The 20,784-nt window shown below is 42.5% G+C and overlaps 1 protein-coding gene across 1 annotated transcript in view; it reads left to right on the top strand.

Annotated features, from left to right (window-relative positions):
* LOC115754607 (coatomer subunit alpha-2) overlaps positions 1-20,784 on the top strand; it is a 496,428-nt gene that overhangs the window by 287,780 nt on the left and 187,864 nt on the right. The window lies entirely within an intron of this gene.

Here is a 20,784-nt window from a genome sequence, read left to right as displayed (position 1 = left end):
AGGATCATGTAGGAGTAGTTCCATCGGCAACATGCCTGTCGAGCTATGTAGACTATGGAATGGTCAAAAGTGGTCATACAGGTGGGAAATAGGACGAATGCAAAGAACGCTAGAACGAACACCTTTTCCGATTTATGACCGGTTTCGGCGGATAGAGAAGAGTAATTATCGAAGAGGAATGAGAAAGTGAATCTACCGGAGTTGGATTTATAAACCTTATCTATCTCAGAGGTTTTGAGGCGAAGAATGCTTGATAGAGAAAGGGTAAGATCCATATCTAGAGGGGGTTGAACTATATGGTCATCGAACTTGGCCCCGATGATAGCAGAATATCTTCGAGCGTGGGAGTCAACTCAAGGCCTTGGAAGTTGAAAGTCATTGTATGTGTATCCCATGTCTTGGCTAAAGCTTGAATAAGGGTTGGTTGATACTCTACTCTGATCAAATCCACTAGTCGGCCCAAACGTCCTTCAACATATGCCTTGTTGATTGGGTTGAGACGATCCCACCATTGAGAGAGCTCTTTGCGAGGCACCGAGATGATCTTGATATATCCATTCCCCATGATCTAGAACATGCAAAATGATGATTCTAATGTCAATTACCACGGATTATGATGGATATGTATGAAATGTGATGCAAATGCACTAACCAAATTCCATGTCATCTTTTGGTAACATGAGGGTCAACTACTCTCATTTGACTAAAATCACCCAAATGGGGTAGTTATAGACCAAATCCCACCCAAAGACGGCATGTAATTGATTAGGATCGTTTAAGTGCAATCGGGGTAAAAAGTCACTATTACAACTTTAAATCCGACAACCCACGAAATTCACAAGTATAATACAATTAAACTCAAAGAGATAGGATATAAAAGCATCTAAAGATGTTCGACGAACACATGTCGATGAAAAATACAAAGACAATCCGGAAGAGGTGCAATAAACCCTAAAAATGCCCCAAAGTCCAACTAAAACTAACTAGTCGAAGCGGTATCCTCATTCGACGATATCTCCATCAACTCTAGGGTTTCATCATTTTCTTCATCATTGGAGGATATGACGATAATTTCCTTCTTCTTAATTGGAGAGTGATTCGGAATCGTCTAGATTGCGTGAGGCCGCCTCGTCAATTTCGCATATAGCTCTTGGATTCTTTCCTTTCCCCGTTTGAGCTCCAAATGTTGTGCGCAACTTGTATTGTCACAATTTTCATCACGGATGCGGTTGCGTCTGTTAAGTTCCCTCCCATGGACAAATCCGAAGACTTGGAAGGTAGTCGGCTCTCAATCCTTGCATCGAATGCTCTTTCGCTCCCACATAAACACATCGGGGACATCGGTCCGACCTTGGGGCATCATCTATCCTTTAAAAAAAAAAAATTTGACCTTCAATCCAGATCACTTAAACGATCTTACAATTTTTGATGATATGTTCATGAAAATGCATGATATGCATAATTTAAATTTACAAGTTCAAAAGGGAAAAAGCCTTACCAACCGATGTTACTCTTTTTTTTTTTTTTGCTTTTGGTTTTAGGTATACCAACCTCCCATTCACATGCGCATGAGACAAGTGAGGTTTAACTCTAAAGAAATCAAAAAACTCGGGTATAGACCTAAAAAGGTTCCCACTATACGAATTGATGAGCCGCCCACAAGCGCAATCAAACAACAAGTGGGTAAGATCATCAACCTTGCATAGTGAGCCGGATTAAATATGGTCAACCCCGGTGCAATTAAACACGGGAGCTTTGTATACCAATCCCTATCTAAGGCAACCTAAAAGGGTGATTTGCGGCTTGGGTTTAGGCGCTTGTGTGTGCATGTCGTGATCCTCGGAATATGCAATACATGCACAGCAATTTATATCAAAATACCGCTTCAATATGTACATAAATAAACACACAACACCTCGAAACACCATATCTGCACAAAATAGGTTAGCATAGACGCCACCCCTTATAACTCCGATCTGCATCAACATTTAACACTTTTCGTTAGTGGACGTACCTCATCTTCAAGAGGATCCGTAGAAAATAAGGTTATAAAAACAGTCAACTTTTTTATCGCCTTAAGTCCTCTTAATAATTTCGCAATCACATTCCCTAGTGGAGTCGCCGGTCTATCGCGACCCTCCGAACTTTCGATCGAGGCGGGAGAGGTTAACAAGCCGCGCTTCTGACCCGGTTTGGGAAATGGATCTTGGCGCGCGGGTCCCTCCCGAGACCCATTACTCGAATCGCAATGTGAAGAAAAATTTTATCGGGATTGACCTTGGTGTGGTCGAGTGATATGTACATAGTGTACATGCATATGGAGTCGCCACCGATCAATTTTTGGAGGGTATGATCGGGAACCCTATCGAGCGGTCGGGAGAAACCGTTCGATTCTACGAGAACCAGAGATTTGGGTCCGGGAACTTGGTTACGCCGAGATTCGAATCGACGCCCTTTCGGTTACTGAAGTTGAGTGATTTTCTAACCTAAGAATTCATGCATATGAAATTTAGGACGAGGTAGGCTCTAACGATCTTAAGATATCATGCAGACGAGAATTTGCTAACCTATCAATCACAATAAAGAATATGAAAGCGCAATCAAAATAATTGCGATCAAATCAATCAATCAATCAAAAATGAGCATAGCGCATCTAATATGGCCCTATTGGCCCATAGAAACACCCACTAGAGTTCCGGGGTGGTTCGGAAAAACGTTTAGGGGCCAAGTGCCTAGAAATGTAAAATAGTCATTTTAGAAGGTTCGAGACCCAAAAATCACAAAATAGGGTTGGGCCAGTTGAATGTGGCCATTTCCCATTTTTTGTGATTTTTTAGAATTTTTTAGAATTTTTCTAATTTTTTTGGATTTTTTATTTATTTTCTAAAAATTGAAAATTTTCCGGATCAATGTAAATCGACCCTCGAAACTTCAAGATTTCTCGATCCAGACTATAAGAGTCCCGGATCGACCTAAACACTTTTTAGAAATTTTTTGGGAAAATCCGGGAATTTTTATGAATTTTGGTAATTTTTTTGGACTTTTAGAAAATGTTTATGATTTTTCATTAATTTTTTATTAATATTTCGGACCGGGTCAACCCGGTCAACGACCGATCAACCCAACCCGGACCCGTTCGGACTCGCTCGACACCAAAAACGACACCGTATCCTATTTATTTCTATTTTTCTATTTTCTAAAACTAATTTCCTATTAATCGAAAATAAAGAAAATAAATGGACGGCCGAGATCAATCCCAGAATTGATCTCGGCCGTCTACGCATGTCGGTTCAAAACGACGACGCATTTTACCCCCTACGCGAAACGACGTCGCATTTGCTAATCGAACGAACGGCCACGATTAGCTCTAGACTCGATCTGGGCCGTTTGCTCGCCTAGGATCCAAAACAACAACGCATCGGCCAATGTACTTGAACGACGTCGCATGCCACTTACACGAAACAGCATCGTTTCTTATTTTTATTTTTCTACCTAATGAACGAATATACAAAAATTACAAAAATCTAGTCAAACGGCCTAAAATTAAACTAGTCTATTTATCATGACCGTAGGATTAGATCCGAGTCGACTCACCCGCGCCAACCGCCGAGTTGACTCGGACATGAGCTGGACCAATTAGAACGTGACACATCAGCATTGTTGACTCGGCGACCACCAGGTCGGCTTCGTCTTCAACCTTGCGACAACGACGGAATCAACGGCCAACGCTTCTCCGGCAAGATCTAACGGTGAGATCTCGCCGGAATGACACCAAACCAGGACCAATCGACTCGCCTAACACTCTAGATTAACATATCAAAGAATCAAACATTTCTATCGGCTAAATCGTGAGAATCAAACTACGCATAGTCGGCCATCACCGAGTTATAACATGCAAAATCCAGTCAAATCAGATCAATTCACTCACATACGATCATCATAGGAGGTTCAGGAAACTTACCTCGAGCTCTAATTGAGCTCGTTGTGGCTAGAAAGGCCTGGCCGATGTTCGACCGGGCTGAAGCAGGTTGAAGGTTCGAGTCGACGTATTCGAGCGAAATCAATGCAAGAATAAGATGCGATCGTGGTCAGTGAAGTTCATGGATTAAAATGCACACATTAATTTCAGAAATTAGGCTCATGGAGATGTGATGCCATGGATATGCAGAATAGAGCTCGAGAAGTCAACTCACCTGTTTTGGAGGTCGTAAGCTAATTAAGCTGGTGCAATTTGCTTCTCCTCAGCTCGGGTGAACTTCTGGACTTGATTGCAAGCTTTGATTTGCTCTGGATTGGCCGGACGAAGTGCTCACGGTTCTCGCTCGAAGCTCCGGCAATGGCGTCGCGCGAGAGCTCCCTTCTCTCTCTAACTCACTTTCTCTCTATTCCGCTAATCCCCGCGAGCACAAATGAGCCCCCTCCCTCTCTCGCTAATCTTCTCAGCCTTTTATACTCGCTTTTAAAATTAGGCGCGCACGGGCGAGCCTTCGCCGACTCACTTCGCACGTGCCCACCCGTGCGAAGTGAGTTGGACGGTGGCTGAAACGAAACAAGATTCCATCCAGCTCCATTTGGCACTCCGGCGATCGCAAACGAGCACGAATTTAGTCAATTCTGTGAAAGTTGACTTTTCCGGGCCGCTGCGGCTTTGATTGCCTCACCGGCGCTCCTCCGGCGACCATTGGCCTTGGGGTTGGGTTCAATCGACGCGTATTGACCCGAGGAACAAAACGCCCGGGTTAATTGATTCAATTATCACCGATTGTCCAATCAATTTGCTCGTCAAAATACACTCAAGCACTGTTGATTCGCGCGAGCGTTCCGAGGAAGAAGACGACACTTTTCCGGACCGGTTCAACCGATCCGACCGGCGATCAAACCGATCCGAACCGGTTCTGGCTTAGAATTTTCAAAATTAATTAAAATCCGTGGAGAATTTTCACAATTAAACCTCAAAATTGAACTTAGGGGCCTAAATATTGTCTAGAAATGTGATTTTGCCCAAAAGTTTTCATCAATTTCTACAAAAACTCCAAATTTTTCTAAAATCCCAAATTGGGCAAATCTTCAATTGAGTGCCCAAACGATCAAATTGGATCAAACCACCCATGCCAATCGATTTAGAATATGTGAAAACCTTAGGGGGCAATCCAATTTTGCTGTGAAAGTCCCTAGATTAAAAGTAATTTCAAAAATTGAAAATTCTAGGGATTAAATTGCAAAGATTTTGGGAATTTTTACCCAATTCATGCAATCCGTGCAATTGAGGGTGAAATTGATTAAATTGAAGTTACGGAGGACTAAAATTGAATGTTTTGACTCAAGATGTGCAAAGATTGCAAATAAAAAGACTCAAATTGTATTTTTTATGCGAATTCAACCCTTGGTGTTGTGAATAAACACTTAAAATTGAATTCAATTTTTGATTTTTCTTGAGGTCAATATGAAGAGGGAATTAAAAGAAAAATATGAAACATTTTCCTATATTTTTGTGACCTCGAGAAGTATTTTTCATGAATTTTCTTGTATTTTTCTATTTTTCGAAAATATTAAAAAAATGTGAAAAATATGAAAAATTGTATTTTGTTCAAAAATGGTTCCTTATGCTTGGCCAAGGCTACCAAACTTGATTTTTCAATTTTTTGATTTCTTGTCAATTTTTGTGAATTTTTATGGAATAAAACTAAGGAATATTTTATCAAAAATTAGGTGTCAACAATTCTCTTTCTCGAGGGGTTCTTCCTCTAGGTCTTCTTCCGAAAAGGCGTCAATGGGGGTTTTTTCTTTCTTAGTGAGTTCCTTGCGATGGCGCAGTTCCTCTAGCCATTCTCTCGTCCATGGCACTATTATCTCGGGGGATTTCTCGGTCACCTTGGGTTTAAGCTTCTTGAGTACAACACACTTCAGCTTGGTCTTGATGGCGGGACGCTTCCCTTTTTCCCATGGGGCTAGCATGGGTCGGTTCACCTTAGCTAGATACTCGGCCTTTCGACGAGTATGTGCTTCTCTGGCTAGTTGGTTTCGGCATTGTCTTTGTAGCTCCATGAGTGCTTCATGACGTTTATCCATTTCACATTTAAATTGTAGATCCGTCACATAATACTCGGTGTGGCAATCTTCAGCATGCCATAGCTTCTTCCCAGTCAGCTCACGTCCGTGCACGAATATGGTGAAGTATGGATGGGTATTGGGTGCGGGCCACACTACCTTCCTCCGATGGATGACGACTCAAGCTCTATAGAACTCCGAAGAAAAAGCGGCATTCTACCCTACCATCATTATTTTTCTTAATCACTTGGACGATTTATGAGTGTGTGTCGTGCTTATGAATGCAAATGATATGCAATACACAAACAAACTATGATCAAATGGCATAAAGAAATACATCGGAACGTAAATGCCTTACCAACCAATACCAAAGGGAAAGCCTGATTTTCCCTATATATATTTTTTGGTTTTAGGTTTACCAACCGTCCACATACATGCGTATGGAACAAGTGGGGGGTATACTCTACAAATCAAAAGATCAAGTATAGAACCTATGGCTAAAGGCTCCCGGGATCCAAATATAGCAGATTCGCCCTCGAGAGCATCTACCCAAGAGGGTTAGAGATCGCCAATCAAGATCATGAGCGGGAACGAATACGAAAGTCTCAAGTGCTATCAAACACAAGACCCTCTCGCACTCTTTTCCTGTCTAAGGTAACTTATGGGTGGTCGTAGTCGGGGTTTGACCACCAGTGTGTGAAATCATGCACAGCAGCTTATATCAAAACACCGCTTCCATAATCACATCCACAAACATTAATTCCAAACTCCTAACCTGCGGGAAAAATATCAACAATCACTTCATCCCTTATTTCTCCCATCTACAAAAACATCTAACACATTTGTTAGCGTATGTATCTCATCTTCAAGGCATAAAACTAGGTTAGAAATCAATCAAATTTTTAATCGGCTCAAGTACTCTAAATTCCCAAGTGGAGTTGTCAAGTTGTTGCAACCCTCTCGAGGTTCGTATACTCTCGGGGTTAATTGGTCGTCCTTCGATCCAGTTGTCTATGGATCTCGGATGTGGGCCTCTCCCAAGGCCCATTACCCAAATCGCAACGGATGATAATGTGGTCGACCCTCGATACGGTCTAGTGACATGTGCTATGTGTGCATGCTAAGGAGTCGCCACCAATCGTTTCGTGAAAGGTACCATTGGAAACTGTATTGAATAGTTAGAAACTTCTATTCGATTCTCCGAGAACCAGAGAAATGGGATCGGAAACTTAGTTACGCCAACTATCAGAGTTGACGTCTTTTTGGTACCCAAGTTAGCTAAATTTTCTAACCTCGAAATTTCATACGGATGAGTAGAGGTACGAATCCCAAATCTAGGAGTATATACAAATGAGAGCAACTACCCTATGTTGACACCTAATTTTGACGATCCCATATTATTATTATTATTATTCGTTAAATAATAATACGTCTAATTTACTTTGTCTTATTGCAAAATAGAAAAAGTAAATATATATATAACGAATTTTAAAAGAAAGAAAGAGAAATAGAAAAAAAAATGAAAATGAAAAAATGAAATGATGAGCTATTGAATATGCATATTTTCTTGTTGTACTATAGAATAAAAAAAAATCAATCAAAAATCAAATTTTATTTTATTATTTTATTTCGTTTTTTTTTTATAAAAAAGAAAAAAGAAAAAGAAAATATCGGGCCGGGCCGGATCGACTCAAGCCCGCTCGTGGCTATCGCATTTCACGTGTAGCCCACCCACGCGCAGCCCAGTTGGGGAATTCTCTTCCTCAGCCCACCATTTCCTTTTAGTTCTCAACCCATCTCCATTTCTTATTTCTCTTCAGCCCATCTTTGTTTTGTTTCCCCCCACAGCCCATCTCTCTCTTTTATTCTTATTTCCTTCAGCCATTTCCCATGCGTGAATATCTCCCCACTCACCCGCACACTCGTTACTTTCATTTCCACCGTATACTTCACGTGGTCTTTCACCAACCCACGTCCACATCAACCGGATTTTGCGCTCGTCCACGCAAGCAAGCTTGGGGAAGGAGTCAAGAAGAAGATAAAAAAAAAAGAAAAAAAAAAGAGAAGAGCAGGCTACGGGCGTGGGGGGTCCGAGAGAAAAAAAAAAGGGGGTTGGTTCAGCTCCAAGAAGAAGGGGGATTGAAAGAGAGAAAACAAAAAGGAGAGGAAGACAAGCGCAAAAGGGAGAACAGAGAAGAATTAAGGAGGGGAAGTCCAAGCTGCACCGTAAAAGGAGAAGAACCCTTCTTGCGGTTGATCTCCGGAACTCACCAGCCACTTCGTTCGTGTAGGTCGGCTTTCTCTCTCGGATTTAGTTGTAGTGTTTCAATCGTGGAGCTCGCCGGGCCGAGAGCTTCCATTTCTCGGGTCGGCGAGCCTTGGGTCGCTGCTTTGTCTTGGCCGCTATAGGTCCTACCTTTGAGTTCTTTGTTTGCCTTAGTTGGAATACCCATATCCGGTCACGAACTTTTGACCCCTTCTCTCATTTTGTCGCGTGGTCGCACTCGTTTGCCTGTTAGCTTACTGTTTTGGTTTAGTATTCAACTGTGGGTGATTTTTATTTGAGTGATCAACCGCTCGGCGAGGCTCCGGTTTGCGAGGTGCGGGAGTTAATGAAGGTTTGAGCCTCCGTCGAGTCCTTCGTTTGTGGTCGTTGGTCGAGTCCGTCGCTGGGGGTCGTCGTTCCTTCGGACGGTCAAGAGTCCGTTGGAGCGTGGCTTGGTGTTGGTTTTGGCGGACAAGTCCAAGAGGTGCGGCGCCGAAGTGAACGAGGTCCGGTGATGCCGAGAATGCAATGTTGCCGTTTGGCGTGGTAAAGGAAAAAGGCGACGTTTTTTTAGTGCTGTGAACGAGACTAACCGAGCTTGGCGTGGTAACGTGAGCCTGAACCGAGGCGGAGCGAGGCCAAACAAAAGCGATGCAAGTGTGAATAGAGGGTGACGCGAGTGTGAGCGGGATGACACTCGCGCTCGAACCCACAACGACGCCAACGCGAACGGAAGAGGGCGATGCGGGATCGGGTCGTGGCGGTGAGGCGACCGGTGACCAGAGGCGACGTGGGCCCGAATTGAGGCGACCCAAGCTCGGCGGAGATGCTGCAAACGTGACCGGATGGTGACGCTAGCTTGAGAAAGAGGAGGAACGGGTTCCGAACGGTGGAACTCCGACGAAGCGAAAGAGGGATCGGAGCACGAGGCGATACGGCGGCTGGCAAATCTTAGTGTCGTTGAACCCGTACCGTACGAATGCACACGGCGTTTCCGATGAACAATTCTGGTGGCGATGCGATGAACGAGACCTAGTGGCGGTATGATGATCGAGTCTTGGCGATGCGGGAACAAGGCCGGTGAAGGCTGTTGGAGTCGTGGAGGTGCGGTGCCGTTTTGGGATGTTGCGGAGGAGAAAACGTCGCATGAGGAAGAAGATGAACAAGAATAGAGGGCCATTTCACGTTTTTTTTGTTTGATGTTGGGCTGGCGTGGAAGGAAGTGGGGCCTGGTTTAGAAGAAGTGAAGAAAGTCTTGTGGGCTACTCGCATGGGCTGGTGAAGAGAGAAAGAAGAGGAAAATGGGCTAGGCGAATGGGCAAGCAGAACTTGCATAAAAGGGAGGAGAGAGGGCGGGCTCGTGGTTGTTGGCTCGGGCTCCAAAAGTTGGTTCGGTTCGGGGAGCGACCAAAAAAATAAAGAAAAAAAAAGAGATGAAGCAGAGAGAGTTTGAGAGAAGTTGAGTTGCGGTAGAAGCCAGAGCCGGTCGCGTCTTGGCCGGAGAGGATCGTCACCACTCACCTCCGCCTCCTAGTTGTTTCTTACAGCCGGCCGAAGTTTGAACAGGTTCGCCTTTCTTGTAGGTTTTTCTGTCCCGACGAAGGGGCTCGTCGGACAAAGACCTCCCATTGCTTGGTCCGGCGAGCTCCCGCTTAATTAATGGGTTAGCTTACATACTGTAGAGCTTCTTTTCGTGTTATTTGTTCTTTGCGTTTCAACTACTCGTCTCGGTCCCACCTGCTTGTCGTTCACACTCCTCACGTCACCAATGAAGTAACCCCGGATTCCACTGTGAATATTTCTTTCCAAAATACTTGTTTGCGCCCGTTTCCACGTTAGTCTTTGGTCACCTGCGCTTGCCTTGTGGTGATCTGTGGATCGTCGTTTTGGACGGTCGGCCGTCCGGGAAGACCCGACAGCGCAAGACAGAACTTCGGCGCGACACCTCCGAGGCGGGGGACCCGAGATTTACAGAGATGAAAACTGGGGTGAGCTCGGCTTGAGTAGGGCCTGGAGTGACGAGCATAGCCCAACGAAACGGCCGCGAGATATGACATACGCTCCGGCGAAGGGGAGCTTGACCAAAGGCAATGGCGTAGCGACCGGACCTCGACGACGTGGTCTAGGCACTAGGTGAACAGAACCGCCTTGCACTCGGGAGATCCGGTGATTGTGCAACAAACGAACCCCGACGGTGCGGCAAACGAACACGAATCGGTGACGAGGCCCGGCGTGAGCGAGAGGGGACGCGGGCTCCGAGCGGTGGCAGTCCGACGTGGCAACGAACACGGCTTGGCACTCGGTGAACGGGACCGGTTGTCCTCCAGGAGGTCCACTGCAGCCTGACCTGGTGGTGTGCTACGAACGGATTTCGACGATGCGACAAGCGAGTGCCGGCGGGGTGGCGGCGCGATGACCGAGTCCCGGCGGTGCAACGGGTGAAGGCTTTCGGAGTCATTGGCATGGCGTCGTCGTTGAGTTTGCGGGGAGAAGATGCCGCACGGAGGAGACGATGAACAGTAATAATGGGGGGCTGATTCACGCTTTTGTTGGCTGTTTATGGGCCGAGAAAGTTTAAAAACGAGAATAAGAAGAAAAGGATGGGCTGGCGTGGGGAAAAGAAGGGAGATCGGACGGGCTGAAGAAGAAAGGATGGGCTGGCGAAAGAAAGAATAAAAGAAGAAGAAAGGATGGGCTGGCAAAAGAAAGAATAAAAGAAGAAGGAGGAGTGGGCTGGCGAAAGAAAGAATAAAAGGAGAAGGAGGAGTGGGTCAGCGAAAGAAAAACAAATAAAAGGAGAAGAGTAGTGGGCTGGTGAAGAAGAAAAGAAAAGAAAAGCTTCTGGGCCTTTTTTGTTTTGTTCAAAAAAAAGAGGCTGGTTTGGGCGTGAAGAGGTCGGGCCAAAGAAAAAAAATGTTGAAACCCAATTTGGATGAACTAAAGAAGATTGGGCCTGGAATTTCTTTTATGTCCTTCGGGCCCGGGTTTGGGTTTCTCCCGCGGACCGGACCGGGCCCAACGACCTGATCTAGGTTCGGGTCCGAGAACCCGACCCGGACCCGGTTCCCTTTAATAAAATATTAATAATAATAAAAAATAAATAATAAAAAATACTAAAAAAATTCAAAAAAATAATAAAAATTCAAAAAAATCAGAAAATTTTCAGAAAATTGGAAAAATGGTTTCTTTGACCTTTTTACCCCTAATATGAGTTTTAAGCCCGAAATTGGCGTTGATTGAAGACCGATGTTCAATCCAATCTGATATCGTTGTAATTCGACCTTCGAGTCGAAGTTGTTTGTTTAAATATCGCCATTATAGATTTGGTCCGCACGTGCTTATCCCGATCTTTATTTGGCATATTTATCTGATTGAGTGTTTAAAAACATTGTCTTTTGAAAAATTACCTGTTAATCGTTTTCCCCGTATGCTAGGTTAAGGATAAATAAGTAATTGCACGAAATGACAGAAAACATTATGCATGATCATTTAGTATGGATTAGATACACGATAAGCTTAAAATGATATGCAGAATGTGTGGTCACCTTAGGAAATATCAACTGGTTAGGTACCGAAAGGGCGCTAATTTTCTAATTAGCGTAAAGAAGTCCCCGAACTTAGAAGCTCTTGTTGCGTAGAAATCGAGATAACCCTCCCGTGTCTCGATTGGTTTCTAGCCGACCCTAATAGGCTAGTGGCGACTCTTAATAGCATTTTAATTTGCTAATCAATAAAATGAATCCAATGTCACGCGAGGTAGGACTTGGGAGAGTCCACGCCATTGATCTATGACAATACCTCTAAACCCGCCGGACCCTCCGCGGGAGACCAAAGGCGAGGTCGCGACACCCTAGCAAACACAATCGGTAAAATAAAGTGCACAAATCAAGAAATCCAAACATGCAGATAAAACGCATCAAATCAGCATGGCATCCCTAGTAAAACCCTATTAGCTTAGCGAAATGTCAATTACAACTCAAGAGAGATTTAGACATGATTTGCCTATGAGGGGCAAAATCGTAATTTCGAAGAAATTTGGAAATCATTTGCCAAAAAGGGCAAAATCGTCATTACGAAAGAAATCTGGAGTCAGAAAAAAAAATATATTGAAAATAGGATTGGCCACCTAACTGACCAACCACCTATTTTACGACAACTTTTAAAAATTTCTAGAATTTTTGGGAGGTGATTTACCCTTTGAGGGGTAAAATCGTCATTTTGGAAAGATCGGAAAAAGAAATCTCAAAAATAGGATTTTCCAATTAACCGTGGCCAATTGTGACATTCCGAAATCCGACCATTTTGAAGTAATGAAATGTCATCGATGTATTTCAATAAATCTCGCTCAGAATTGATCACTCTTGAGTTAACTAACCGAAGGAGAATGGCTAACTGGGAAATGGGTACGTGGACCTAAGAACTTGACCATGGATCGACGCTTTAGCCATAAGGGTTGTCGAGGGAAGGTTTAGAACTATTATAGGCCGATCCAAGAACGACTAAGAAACAAATTGCTAGCGTTATATAATTGGATCACGGGTGATTCCGTTTGACCACGGTATAATTTGTGAACGTTCCTAAACAGTTTCCTGATGATCTCGTCCTTCGTAACTAATGATCGACCCTCGCAATCACATGACAACCAAGGTCGCCATAGCTTGAGTATGATACGAATCATAAGGTCGATACGCGTAACTCCTAAAGAGCCACCCGTTAGTTTGAGATAAACTGAGTTGCAATCGATTGGGATTAGCCATTAAATTGGACTTCGAACTTGGGCATCGGACTTTTAAGGATCACAATATGAATATCTTGGACATCGCCTCACCAAAGTCAATTAAGTTTATAGTTCGTCCCAAAATGATTAGAAAAGTGAGATATGGATGGAATTAGAAATTACTCTTTTACCGTTGGATTAGAGCTCATTCCTCAAGTTAGATTAAGGGCAAAGTAGTCTTTAGACTTGAGTTGAATTTACAAGATTGCCCCTCTTGTTGTTATTTGCAAGAAGCCAAAAGTTTGAATTATTAATATGACTCCCTAGACAACTCTTTTTCAAACCGTCAACCACATAATCTACTAAGCCCCCCCCCAAGTCAAAAGCCTAGTCTAAGACAACCCATCACCTCAATCTCTCACTCTTCCCCTTGGCTTTGGGAACAAGCTCTTGAGAAGCAAGAGCTCATTTTCACTCTCCCTCTCCCCTTTCTCACCACCATCTCCTTCTTGTTACCTTGTCCGTTGGTCACCGGGATGCCTCACCACCACTACCATCGATCACCCTCCTCGGTAAGAGCACCGTGAGCCTTGAACCGCCGTCCGCGAGCCGTTGAGAGCCCGCAAAGCCGAGCCAAAACAGCTGCTACCCTGCACTGGAACTGTGGACTTGTAGGGCTGTTCTAAGGAGTTTCTTGAGTTGTTTCAAGGTAAGAAACTCCATATACCTCACTTAGTATGTTAGACAACTTGTGGAAGAATTTTGGAGTGGATTAAGAGGATTTAAGTGGCTGACTTCAAGCGTTTTCCTTGGACTGAATCAGCCCTCAAATCTATTCCAGATCTGGTCGTGAAGTCTTGCCGCCCCTTGGTTGGCTTTTCAAGCTTGAATCTTGCGGTAAGTTACTCTTAAACTTAGTCTAGGACTTTAGGTTACTAATGGATGGTTTAGAATTGGATTGGTAGGATTTTAGGGTAATTTTTGTATGAAGAATGTGTGAAACCCGAGAGACCCATAAATCCCGTTTTTCAGCGCGCGTCGAAGTTGAAATGGCTCGTTCGAGGTTGTCCGGAGTCCGAATTGAGCCCCGTTTCCTCCCACACAACCGTAAGATCATGAGGAACATGATTCTGAGTTTAGATTGCTCAAAAAGAAATTAGAAAGACGTCATTTTTTCTGAGAGTAGGTCTGGATGTAGAAATCAGTAGGTGGATACCGCCGAGGATGCATGGACGTGGCTAAATTAACTTGTTTGCCCTATATGTGTTTGGTCTTGAGGTGCCCTTGTGGATTGATCACTTATCGTTATTATGTTTGGCTATGGTTTGCCAATGTGAATTGAGCATTTGGAATTGACTAGCTAAGTACCTTGTATTTGGTCATGAGGGATTGAAATGATCGATTGGCTGAATGGATAAATTGCTCCTAGTATGTTTGACCTTATGATGTGGAACATGAATGAATTGATGTGTTTGGGGCATAGTGGACGAACCATGAGATGTCCTTTGAGATTGTGCAATTCATGTCTGCTCGAACAAGTGCTATGGTTAGTTGGCATGGCATGTGTTGTTTAGGTCATGATTGACCTTGAATTCAAGTTTGGCTAAGCGAACGAATTGATTATATATATATGATCACATAATACCCTGAAGCGTGATACGCGGGAAATTGAATTTATCTTGAGGCGTTAAACGCAAGATAACGACTTGATGCGTGTTTACGCGAGTCTTAATATTTATAACAACTTAATGCGTGTTTACGCGAGTCTTAATATTTATAATGACTTGATGCGTGTTTATGCGAGTCTTAATATTTATAATGACTTGATGCGTGATTACGCGAGTCTTAATGCTTAAAATGGCCTGAAGCGTTATGACACGGGCACTTGGCAATCTGATATCAATGATTGGTATGTGATTGAGATATACGATAGGAATCACCCTTTATGATCTTGTGATTTGTGAAATGTCCAAGTACGAAGCTCGACCTTAAAACGGTAAAGCATGACTTGAATTGCGAACTTCTAACTTATGATTGTAGTGTGCTTTTGTCGTTTTCCTTGCTGAGCAATTGTCCCTTTGAGTAGAATTACCTGTTTTAGGAATTGTCCGGAGGTACTATTGGCCTGGTCTAGGTTTAGGAATAACTTGCTGAGATTTATTCTCACCCCGTCATGGGATAACAATTTTCGGGTCCCAAATGATGAAGTCCCATGACCGCCATGGATTGGCTTTTGAAGATGCCCTTTTGAAGTATATGAACCGTTAACCTTACCCGACTGTACTTCTTTTTGTAGTCTTAGAGAGCTGTTTTTATATTTGGGGTTGTGTTCGCCCGTATAGCTCTGTAAGGTTAAACTTCATCTACCTTGTTTTATTAAGAGAAGTTGTATTTTGAGAATTATCAAATAGTAACTTTTGAAGTCAATTTGATGTTTTTAAGAAATGTATGGAGTAAGTTTTAAATCTCTCTTTTACATCCCGAGTCATTGTATTTCTTTCTATTGTATGGAGTGTAGTTCTCGCTTCCGCATGTGCTTATCATTTCGTGCTTATCATTTCATGCTTAAGTTTGTTGCCGTTGGATCCCCGGGAAGTTTATAAATTTACAGCCCGTGCGGGGTGTTGGCGTGCTCGTAAGGTTCGGGGCGTGACACCAAGCCTCAATTTTTGAGATTTTCTGAAATTTTCTAGGAATTTTTATACAATTTTTCCTAATTTTTTTAATTTTTCTAGGATTTTCTAATTTTTTTACTTTTTACTTTTAAATTTTTTTAAAATGCTTTCCTTTTCTTTCCTTTCTTTTAAGAAAAAAAGAAACTTTTACGAATCGGGTTGACCCAACCCACGTTGATCGGGCGCCCGACCCAAACCTGGACCTAGACTCATCCGCCTACGAGCCAAAACGATGATGTATTCATTTTTTTTAAATTTTATAATTAATAAAATATTCAAAAAAATCTAATTATTGATCGGACAACTGGAATGCTCCCACGTGGCCGCCTACGGGTCATTCGATCGCCTAACGGTTTTATAACAACTCTAATAGCCTCGTTGACGTGGCTCGCCACGTGTCATGCCATGTGGCGCCACGTCAGCACCAGGTTAGTGTTGACCAAAGTCAACGCTCACCGGAGAAGACAATCGGCGCCAGCATTCCATCGTCGGCGCCTTGTCGGAAGCTAATTCCGACGGCTACAGACATCCAAACTTCGTGAAACCAACGCCATTCGGCTCGTCTAATCATGCTCTACAACATACCACAAGATCATAGCACCAGAATCACATTTGACGAACCTACAAATCTCTACCGAAGCTAACCTCCGGCGACTACTCGCCCTAGCCGTTCTATGTGCGATTTAAGCAATTATATCAATCGGGAAGCATCACAGAAGCTCAAGGGAACTTACCCGTCCATCGCGACACTTTGATTTGGTCTAAATCGAGCTCTCGAGTTTGCAATCACTCAAGATTAAATGGAGGTCGACTCGACAATTTAGGCCACGAAAATGCACAAACAAGATATGTATTGGATTAGTAAGGTATAGAGAGTAAATTGAGACCGATAGCATGCAAAATGATTGACAGAAAATCAAGATGCCATGCGAGCCTTCATCGGCTATGTAGAGCTCGAACGTACTCTTTTCAAGAGTACAGCTCGATTGGAAAGGTCCGGCAGCTTCCTTAGAGCTTAAGGATGCTAGGACGAGCGGCGGTTTGCTTCGATTTGGTTAGAGAAGGTCCGACAAGCACGCGAGAAGTCTTAGTGCTTCGAAGCTTCAATGGAGGTTCCGAGCGCTCTCGATCGCTTCTCTCCTCTTTTATCTCTCTTTCTCGAAAGTTCTAGAACCAAATGAGCCTCCTTTGTGAACGAAAATGCGTGAGGATTAAGTAATTCCCTTTTTCAATTTTGGTGTGTCGAGGAGGGTAAGTCGGTGGGCTCCGTACATGAGACCACCCGCAAAATGGTCCGTCGGCAATGGGTACCGTCCGGCTATCCGAATGTAACTCTAGCATGCCCAATTTGGGTCAAATTTGAGGTGTATTTGGCTCTGTATTTCCACTGGTTCAACCGTGGCTCAAATTACCCTCGTCGGCATGACTTCGACGAACCGGTCCCAATCGACACTAGACATTATGGCCAAAAAATCCCCTCGACCCATTTCATCAATTATGGCCGATCATTCCATTTGGGTCAAATTTGAGGTGTATTTGGCTCTGTATTTGCACCGGTTCGACCATGGATCAAATTACCCTCATCGGCGTGACTCCGGCGGACCCAGGTCGTCAGACCGCTCCCAATCGACGCCGTACATCGTGGCCAAAAAATCCCCTTGACCCATTTCATCAATTATGGCCGATCATTCCATCGATTTGTTGATCAAAATCCAACCCGCAAACCTGGAATTGCGCAGGAAACCAAGGAAGAAGAAGCTGGGTTTCAATCGAGTTTGCGGGCCAAATTCGGTCTAGCTCGCGAACCCAATCAAGGCCAATTTTCAAAATTAACCAAAATCTATGGGAAATTTTTGAAATTAAATTCAAGGATGTCAATTTCATCTAAAAATGTGATTTTCCCCAAAATTATAGCATGAATTGAACAAAAACCCCCAAATTTCCCTAAAAATTCGAATTGGGAATTTTTCAATTTCGAGCCCTAATTAGCCAAATCAGACCAAACCACCCCCACCGATCAATTTAGAAGGGTGAAAAACATAGGGCAAGGGTTTTAATTTATCATGGCAGTCCCCGATTTTAAATTAATTTCATTTTTACTAAAATTAAGGGACTAAATTGCAATAAAAGTATGCAATTTTGCCCAATTCATGCAATCATGCAATTTTAGCAAAAAATTGGACTAAATAACAATACAGGGCAATCATATTGAATGTCAAGACTCTGAAAATGCAAAGATTGCAAATTAAAAGACTCAAATGACATTTTTTTAATCAAACTCGGCCCTTAGTGTAACAAAGGAACACATAAAATCGAACCTGAATTTTGACTATTTATGAGGTCAAAGTGAAAAGGGAATTAAAATAAAAATATAGGCTATTTTTCCATATTTTTTTGACCTCCAAAGCTATTTTCTTGATTTTCCATGCATTTTCCTATTTTTCAAAAATATTAAAAAATGCGAAAAATATGAAAAATTATCTTTTGGTAAAAAAAAAAAAAATGGTTCCTTAGGCTCCGCAAAGGCTACCAAAGTTGATTTGTAATTTTTTTTCAACTTTTTATGAATTTTTTTATGAATTTTTTCAAAAATAAACTGGAAAAAGACCGACCAAAAATCAAGTGTCAATAGCAACTTCCTCAATCTCTTTTGGTGATTGATTGTTGGCCCCTTAGCTTCTTGGGAACCGACTTAACTTAGTTGCGACTTCTGCTTGTAACTTCAGTTGCAAATATTGCCCCCTACCGCATATATTATCGTTTGCTACGTATATGATTCCTATCGTATCCAATATTCTATGCTGCAAATATTATCTACTGGTGCAGATATTATTCATGTTGCAGTCAATATTCTCTATTTGTAGATGATATTTTTAGATATTCTCAATCGTAGATATTCCGAGATATTCTCTATTTACAACTGTATTCTTTCTTTCTAAAATGGCGTCTTTTTTTTTCCCGCTATGTTTTCTTTTCTTTTTAATTTTTTTTTTATTTTTTTTAGGCACAATAGGTGTATTTACATGAATAGATCTATTCTATTTTGCAGAGAAAAATAAAGTACAAGACCGACAAAATTAGGTGTCAACATTAAGGAAAGGAAAGATTAAGTAAAGAAAGAGAGCAAGATTTTGGAAAGCCTTCCCATCGTGTGTTAGCGGTATGGGACGCTACATACGATTATGGTATCGAGCAGATTCATGGAGTGATAAGGTGCGCTAATGGATGAAGTGTTTGGTAGGCACATACGCGTTTAAAACTACAAGTGTATGTGATTGTGATTGCCAGGGATTAGTGATAGCTTATACCACTTATAAATTGTGTTGATCACATGATTGTCATATTTATTTGTGGATATAGTAAGGGGATCAACCGATAAGTTGTGTTGGCATCAGTTTTCCTTTAAGTTTAAAGTGAAATGATTGAGATTTACTTCTAAGTTTGAAAAGTTGTGGTTTGATAGATAGTCCCAAATTTGGAATTGCTATGAAGTGTTAACATTTGTAGATTATAGGACCGGGTTGTGGAGTTGTGAATGGAATTTAGAAATTGATTTTGAGTGGTGTGGAATATGGTTGATATGAAAGTGGTCAAATGATATAGATGAATCTAAGCTATTGATCTTTGTGAGATGATCACTCGATGCTTATAGATGAGTCTAAGTTGTGAATTTATGGTGTAACTAGTCTAAAAAACGAATAACATGCGTTGCACAGACTTATTGCATCAAAACTATTGAGTTTGAAAACATGCATGCATGATTATATCATTGCTTTTATATCGGACTTGAAAAACCGTCGCTTTGGTATCCGACGAGCTGGCAAGATAATTAAAAATCGTGGAGACATTGTATGGGACGTGTTGAAACGGGACTTTCTCCGTAAGTGTATGACTTAGGGACAAACAGTAGCAACCCGACTTGTGTTCGACTAGGGGAGTTTACGCCGGGGTAGAGATAAGACCTGTGCAAAGGGCGGCTCCCGGCTGTCATCTCGTAACCAGGTGGTAGGGGGCAGGATGAACTGTAGCAACCCGACTTGTGTTCAACTCGGGGAGTGTTCACTCGGGCAAAGATAAGTCTCGTGTAAAGGGTGACTCCCGGTTGTCATCTCAAAACCAAGTGGTGGGGGAGCAGGATGAACCGTAGCAACCCGACTTGTATCCGATTCGGGGAGTGTTCGTCGGGCGAGAGATAAATCCTGTGTAAAGGGTAACTCCTAGCTGTCATCTCGGAACATAGTAGCGGAGAGAGGCGGGAATGAACTAGGTCGTATATTGAAAGAGTGGGTCTAAGTGCTATGCTAGGTCTGATGTCGCTCTCGATTCTATATCGAGATGATTACAAAAATCTGAGTTGATTTTAAATTTAAAGTGCTTTCGGATGTCGAAATGTTCTCGATTTTGAATCGAAACGATTTCAAGTCTAAAGTGTTTTGTACTTATGAAATGAAATGACTTTTGAAAGCTAAGTTGCATCGTTTCGGTGTTTTGAATTGATTTTGAAATGAATTTCAAATGTCCGAAAGTGAAACTCTAAACATGGCATTGCAACTCGCATATTGAAAATGGAAATGGAAATGGTCATAAATGAGTCGAGATGCTATTGGCAAGAAATGACTAAAATACCTAGTGTGAATTGGTGAAAGTATGTTGTGATATCTCCGAGAATGTTGCCGGAGAAGATCCTGTCTGTGTGAGAGATGTGTTGTTTGTATTTGCCTACAATGGTGTGCCATGCAGAAGTCTAGATTGCGTCACGGAATGCCTAAAGGTTGATTCCCGGAGATCCGGGGATTGCGTCAGACTTGTTTAGTGTTGTGAAATGATTATATGAAATATTTTTTACCATAATCAATAGACCACAAGCTTGGCATATGGAACCGGCATCATGAATAGCAAAGGATTGTGTCCCGATTCTGGAATTTCATTGATAGTAGCCACTCCTAATCTTCGAAGTCTAGTCTAGTCCAAATGATGGACACACGCTTGGATATTTTGAAATATGGGACAGTGATAAGCCCATTGTTGAATGTTGACGCCATTTGAATTGGCGTGTTGAGAAAGTAATAATGGCATTG

This window comes from Rhodamnia argentea, chromosome 5 (genome assembly GCF_020921035.1).
Source record: "Rhodamnia argentea isolate NSW1041297 chromosome 5, ASM2092103v1, whole genome shotgun sequence".
NCBI lineage: Eukaryota > Viridiplantae > Streptophyta > Magnoliopsida > Myrtales > Myrtaceae > Rhodamnia > Rhodamnia argentea.
The sequence above is the reverse complement of the archived record's forward strand: the minus strand, read 5'-3'. Positions and strand labels throughout refer to the sequence as shown.